The 7,653-nt window shown below is 42.0% G+C and overlaps 1 pseudogene; it reads left to right on the top strand.

Annotated features, from left to right (window-relative positions):
* Positions 1 to 465: 465 nt before the first annotated feature.
* Positions 466 to 3,040, top strand: LOC123166549 (methyl-CpG-binding domain-containing protein 2-like; annotated as a pseudogene).
* The last annotated feature ends 4,613 nt before the right edge of the window (positions 3,041 to 7,653 follow it).

The following is a 7,653-nucleotide window of genomic DNA, read 5'->3' as shown; positions in this document are numbered from 1 at the left end:
GGGTTCTGGAGCGTTACAATAGCTCAAACTGTTAAATATATATTTGCGAGTTATGTCCTTACTTTTGTGAACTGGATTGTTGATGCCCCAACTAGTGATGAGGTGTTAAGTTCCGCCTTTCTGTTCGTAACAGAATCTCTGAATCTAGCCTAGGGATCTAAAACATTACGTAAGCCCTAGTTACCTAATTAAGCTGTTCGAAATGTTAGAGATTCATGGCATACCATAATGAACCTGATTTATGGGAGAACCATACTGCTCTAATGCCAGCGATATCTTGATATCTAGTCTGAGAAATCAAAGATTTACTATAAGTAGCCTTTGTGCTCACCCTCTTTTCATGTTCATGGTGGTGTATCCCTTGTGTTTTAATCTTACGTTCACGTTTTTTTGTTTCTCTATCAAGCATTTTGCCTTTCCCAGTCTGAAACTTTTGCAATTACCTCCAACAGGGAACTAAAAACTATGGGGTACAGCCCGGCTAATCCTGTGCCCAACCCTGATGAGAGTTCATTATCTCATATCAAGAGCCAAGATATGTTAGCTGACAAGGCTGTGGACCAATGAGATGACAGTGACACTGAAAACTCCTCTGGAAGTGCATCATATCAAGTTGTACCTTACAAGAGTGCCCAGGGAGAAAACACCTTACCTGTGCTGTCTAAAAAAGTGAATTCATTATTAGTACATATTCTATGCAATGTCGTACTTGCCAGAAATGGAGAGTTGTACCATCCAAACTGAAATATGAGCAAATCCGAGAGAATATTATACAAGTTCCTTTTTCTTGCAAATATGTCCATGGGTGGAAGCCACAAGTTACATGCCATGATCCAACTGATATATCTGAGGATAATGGCATGGCATGGGAAATTGATATCCCATGCATCCCTCAGACCCCTCTTGGGTGGGAAAGGAATATTACTCTAAGGAGTGAACAGGGCACCAGATTCGCTGATGTGTGAGTATTACTTGTTTTGCACAACATCGTAGTTAATTTGTTTCCCAGCCTTTTGTATTTATTTCTGAACAAATGATGTTGCAGTTGTTTTCTAATGTCCCTGGGTCGTAACTCTTGAGAGCTCAGAATGCTCATTTATGGTTTAGGAATTTAATGATGTACATATTTGATCAATGGTTAATCATTCATACCTGTGGGCTGCTACACACCTTACAAACCTATATAAAAGGATGTGCTTGCCATTCCATGTACGTATTGTGTGATTGTTTTGTAACACTTCTATACATCCTTTCAGGTACTATATCTCTCCTGCAGGCAGAAAAGTAAGATCCATGAAAGATGTCGAAAGGTAAGCTAACTTTCTTTTGGTCAACTTCTCTTCAATATCGTTACTTTGTTAAGCATATTATCGTCCAGATGCATTTTTTCATTCATCTAGAATGATGATAACTCCATCCGAATGGTATCCACTATTATTGTGATAGTTGATACAAAGTGTTATCATTGTACTTTCACTACCTCAATGGCTCAATGATCATATGAAGCACACAATCAGCATTTAGGCTTAGCTTTGTCAGGGCTTATTTTCAGAAATCTTGCCTGTTCTTACAATTGAATGTTGGAAACAACACAGAATACATGTGTATACTATGTGAAGTTGTGAACTTCTCCATGTGGTTCAATCTGCCTAGATGTTTATCTCATCCGTTATATGTTATACTTTGATAGGTATCTTGAAGACAATCCAGACTATGCTGCCCGTTTACAGTTATCTCAGTTTTCGTTCAAGGTACCTAAACCTCCAAATTGCCCTCGTCACTCAGAGCTTATTGAACCAACTGAAGGTATATTTATGCACAACTTTTAATACGGTTACTTGAACTGGCGTGCTAAATGAATTGCTGGTTGGACAAGCATCTCTCTTTTGGTTGAACAATGGCCACTATTGCTTCAAATTTATATCAGTGATAAAATGGTTTTCGGATTGCCTTGTTAACTGAGAATGCATTACAAGTTTGTGTATTTGTATATTGTGGTACTTGATGGAACTATTTAAGTGGTAGGACAGGTGGTGAGCTGGGGTGTACAGGATAGTTGGGCATTCATGTAAGCAAAGTTTCACACGTGCCACTCACATTTTAAATGATCATAACAGGTTGAGATGTCATAAATTGGATTTTACTTTATTGTTTTTAAATTTCTGTAAATTGGATGGCACACCTGATAACATAACGTAGACAATTGCACACACTAGTGGCTGCTGGATTATATTCCCTTTACATGAACATAAACTATATGAGAGTTCTGTTAATGCATGCTGCCTATGTATAGTTGCATAACACGAGACAGCCAGGTGGGCAACTTCTAGTACCCGTGTTGATTATAGCACCACTCCTAGATTAAGTTCTTGCAACTAGCTAGCGATTTAGGGATCTTGTAGCAGCTATTAGAAATTTATAATCACTGTGTGGGGTTCATTGGTGGTTGGTGCTGTCTGTTGTTTCCATCTATTTGTATACTTACATACAATGACCCTTGCACAACCGACGACGTCTTGATGTGATTAGCTTGCTTGTCTTCTCTTCTGGCTCAAGTGATTAATGGCGTTATATTCACTCTGTGTTTGTGCAACCATCTGATAATTTGACACACATGATTTGTTATTTATCTGATGGCATGTTCTTATTTTCAGTGCCACCTCCGGTTCACGAGGATCCCGTGCACAACTACATGTCGGTCCCTCATGGAGAAGCCAATCATGTAACTCACATACCAGTGACACTAGCTCTACAAGTACCAGTCATGCTCTCCAAAAAGAGAAAACTAAACCAATGATGCTCTCCAGAAAGAAAGAAAAATGCTCTATCAGTGATGTTCAAACGTCAGACTTGAAATGTGCTATTTTGCTGCATTATCTTACTGTATGTGTTCTACCTTGGCTAAGCTCGCTCCCCTTATGTCGTACGTTGCTCCAGCTTGGCTGGAACTGAGAAAGTTTTTGGGACATCGACATCAACAGAGGAATGTTGTTGCAGAAAGTTATTGAAACTGCCACATTGATTTTACCTCACTCTATTCGTGTGCTATGAATGCCTATAACTTTAAGTTTATGTGTGTTGCACATCATAATCTCTTAGATAACAGAAGTTTCTGCCACCCCCATTCTATGACCAAAGATTATATTATATACATCTATCTATTTCATGTTTATGCGACAAATTGCATAAACGCGCAAGCCCATAGCATTTTAGACCCTTTTAAGTTCAAACATACAAATGACAAAAGCCGTTAAACTATGCATCATATTGATCTGCATCTCAAAAAAAAACAAACTAGGCGTGGCCTATGTTGTGATTCTTATAGAACTAGAAAAATAGAAATGCATTTCATGGAAAGAGTGAGCCCCATTCTATGATCAAAGAATTTACAAACTGGCATGAGAAAATTATGCACAAGAACATGACATGAAACCTTGGTCCGTGATGTGGTATTTTTGTAGTAAGTTTTGGAGTTCTTGTTGTAACTACAACTCTACAATCAGGGTTTGTATTTATGATGGTCTGAGCATAGTCCCTCAGCCTGAGATACTACTTCTTGTGCTCTCCTAAAAAAACCTCTACAACAAGGTTTTTAGCCCTATAGGCCATGTGCCTATCAACACCATACTTCTCCTGGCAGTTGTCAATCAGAGTTAGTATGCTAGTGGTTATCAGACCTGAACAATGACTCACGGGTCTATGCAAGCCACTTTGCACTAACCCTTTGATGTCTCTGTACAACTAGGGCAAGTGTGGTGCAGCCTCATCTTTTTTTATTGCAAATGTCTTTTTCCCTTTGATAACTACTGCAACTATACTATGAAGAACCGGCAATGCTCTTGTTTGCAACAAACAATGATCCTTTTGTCCGAGTTTCTGTGATAGCTGAAATTTCTGGCTTGTGTAATGTGCAAGCTCAACAAAGCACCTCTGAATTGTTGTTGATCCCTGAAGCACATGTACAGACATAACTGCTGATGTGGTTGCTCCAGTTTGTCATTATACCATATCCTAGGTTTCCTTTTCCTGGCTCTACTCTTCCTGTCTTTTGGTAGGACAAATGCTAGTGGCTCATGTCCATCATCTTCACTGTCCAACAGAAAACCAGTCTCTTCTTCATCTGATGAAGGTTTGAAATCAGGTTTCAACTCCTCTAACACACTAGAATATGACCTAGTGGTGGGGCCTCTCCTAACTAGCAGCTTCTACCTCTTTTTTGCATGTTCTTTCATGGGTGGTTCTTCTCTACAGCAACATTCACATCCTCCTCCTCCTCCTCGATTTCAAACAAATCCTCAACCTCAATGTCACCCTAATAATGTAGTTGTTCCTCTTCTGAATCTTCATCTTCATCCTCTGCCAGTTCTTCCTCTGCTAGCCTCTTTCCCTCTATTATCTCTATGTCTTCATCAGTCATGTACTTCTCCATGCAGAAAGGGTTGTTATCACTGTCATATGCACTCTCAGAGTCATCACTACTCTTATATCCCTCCTCTACCTCTTCTTCCACCATAGCTTTGAGCTTCTTCTTACTAATATTTCTGCTCTCTTGTGTGCACATAGCACTAGGTTGTACTGCACTACTGCTGTTGCACTGACTCTAAAAAATAATACCTTGATCATCAACAACAAGCACAACAGGCTCACTGATATCATACATAACAGGTGGTTCATATAAAATTATGGCCAATTGTTCTTCTCTGTGATATACAGTACTGACAGGTGTTGTTGCCTTGACTAAAACAAATCAGAACTAAACTGTCCTCATACTGGTTCTTAAGTTGCTGCAGTTTGATGTTTGTGTCTATCAATTCTATGCCATGCTCTCTCTGCTCTCATATGCATGTATTCTTCATGTGGCACAGTTCATCAGAGAAATTAAATCCTTGTGTTTGCATCAGTGCATACATATTCAGAAAATGTGACATGTGAGATGCATATCTTCCTATCCAGATTATGTTGAGCATCAAAGTGATCCCAACATCCCAAACAACATCATCCATTCTACAAGTGACATCAAAATTGCACATTTTAAGTAAATCCTAACCCTAGCCCCCAATCATGGCAGAAAATGAAGACAGAAAGAAGAGAGGAGATAACTTACATCACAACACCCAATCCATGGGTCCAGTGATGGCTCGTGGTAGGGTTGGCCACCCAAATCTTAGCCAGCCGCAACCGCTGCTCCATGGACAGCGAGGCCTCCATGCCCTTGTCGTCGACGTTGTAGTAAGATGAAGAATTGGAGCCGCCTCCGTCGATTCCTCCATGCGCATCGCTCCTGAGGCCAGGAAAGTCTCCGTAGACGTCCACACCTCCACCACTGCTACAGCCACCAGCACCGCCGCCCGAAGTCGCCATCGCTAGAGAGCCGCGCGGGCAGAGGGAGAGGAGAGAACTATGGTTCGTCCTGTTCGAACTGGATCGACCGAGCCAAGACCGACCGAGCACACGCCGGTTGGCCAGCGTGTCACCTGACAGGTGGGGTCGGGAGGTCAGATACAACGTCAATACTATGTTATATGATGCTTAGACCGTTTTGCAACGAGCTGCCCCAGACTTGGTACTGACATGCAAAAAAAAGAATAGTGGTACCGGATCGTTACACCTGCCCCAAGTGTGGTATTTACGTGAAATTAACTCACCACTAATTGATTATGAAATATTTATAAATCTGGAAAAGACTTGTATATTGTGCAAGTAAAATTTTGAGATAAAGTCTGCAGACATCATTTCGACGTTTTAAATCCAAATATTGATAAAGATACTAGTATATATTTGTTTTTTTCATGTGTCCTTGTTAAATAAGATATATATACATAATGGGCGGGATGGTTAGAAGCATATATACATATGAATATATGTATGTTGTGATCAATTGATAATTAGGTTCAACTAGGGCAATGTTGGGATGTGTTGCATAAGTAAATTTAAGAAATATATTTTTTCAGCTACCAATGGAAACATTTAGTCTTTTAAATGATATATTTTTCAATAAAATAACAAATATTAGAACTTTTTAAAGTAAATACGGGAAACAAATCCACACTAGCAGGTACCCGAGATAATATTTTATATCATACATGCGGTATTTCATCCTCTGATTTACTTACTTCAGTAAAAATGAACATGATGTTTGAAACATGTAATTGGTCTCCAAAAACCGACCATGACCAATATTTTCACATGATTATGTGGCTACAAAAATAAATTGTGCGGAATGATGAAATATTTTGTTACAAGTTTTATCATTTAACTTTCTTTTGGCAGCTCTTTATAGTAATATGTTTATACATTCACATTCGAAACATAGGGTTTATTTAAGTCTATTGTCTGAATGCACATGTTTCTATGGCATCGCCTATTTTGAAAGGAAATGCTATTGTGTTTTTGAAAAAAGGGAAATTCTATTGTTAACATATTTTCTTTCTTTTACTCTTTCACTAGTACCCACCCCTGACGGCCCAATAGGCCTAGCCGCGCTTCTCCCATGAAAAGAAACAAAGGAACAAATCTTAAAAAAAACAAGCAAAGAAAGGAACACGTTTTCTGGCCTCGTTCGCTGAATCGCGAAAACGCGGTGGCGCCAATCCGGAGCCGCCTCGGACATGGAGATGAGGCACGCAGATTTATAGCGCCGCCTTGAGACTGGCAAACCATCGCTCGCATTGTTTTTCTTCTCCCGATTCCCAGCAAGAGAAATCTAGGGCAATGCCGCTGCCGCTGCCGCCGCGCGCCGTCCTGCCATCACCCGCAGTCGCCTCGAAAGTGGCACCCAAGAGAAGCAAAGTTGCGGCGATGACAGCGGCCAAGACAAATAGTGGCGCACCCCGCTCGCCGAAGAAGGTTCCTCGGGTGGATGCAGCGGCCAAGAAGTCGAACAGCGCGCCCCGCTTGCCTGCGAAGGTTCTTCAGAAGTCCACTGTGGATGCGGCGCGCCGGCAACTGCGATTCGCGTGCGGTGATGCTGTCGAGGTGCGCAACAGGTTATGCACGAACGTCGTCTTCTCCGGCAACAGGCAACTGGTGATCTTCCTCCGCGCCAAGGTACTCCGCGCCTCCGCCGGCACCGAGTCCTACCTCGTCGAGTACCCCGCCATCAACAGCAAACCCAGCCGTGTCGCACGAGTGCCGTCATGGGACGTCCGCGAGCCCCGCCACGCTCCACCGCAGCCACACCCGGCTGCTGATGCTGCACGGCCGGCCAGTTCCAAGAGACCACCACCGCCGGAGCAGACAGAGCGCGGCGGCGATTGTTGCAAGAAGGAGAAGAGGGTCGGCAAAGGGATCCCAATGGACGCGCTGTGCCGATTCTACGAGGAGCACGACCCAGAGTTTGCGTCGAAGCTGCGCCACGCGACGATGACGAAGGTCGATGGAGGACGCCCACCAGTTTACGATTAGTTACAATTCTCTCGGGAAGTAGCTAGTTTTCTTCTTTGCTCTCTGATCTACCAGAGTCTGTTATGAATTCATGATCGCTGGAGAGAGGAACTGATAAACATGATCATTAGCAGTTACTCCCTCTGTCCCAGAATATAAGAACGTTTTTGACACTATGCTAGTGTTAAAAACGTTCTTATATTTTGGGATGGAGGGAGTAGAACTCTGCAACTGACGATGTATCATGAATTCGTGACCGCTGGAGAGAGG

The sequence above is a fragment of the Triticum aestivum genome, chromosome 7D (genome assembly GCF_018294505.1).
Source record: "Triticum aestivum cultivar Chinese Spring chromosome 7D, IWGSC CS RefSeq v2.1, whole genome shotgun sequence".
Classification (NCBI taxonomy): Eukaryota; Viridiplantae; Streptophyta; class Magnoliopsida; order Poales; family Poaceae; genus Triticum; species Triticum aestivum.
Note: the sequence above shows the minus strand (reverse complement) of the source record. Positions and strands in the feature narration are given on the sequence as shown.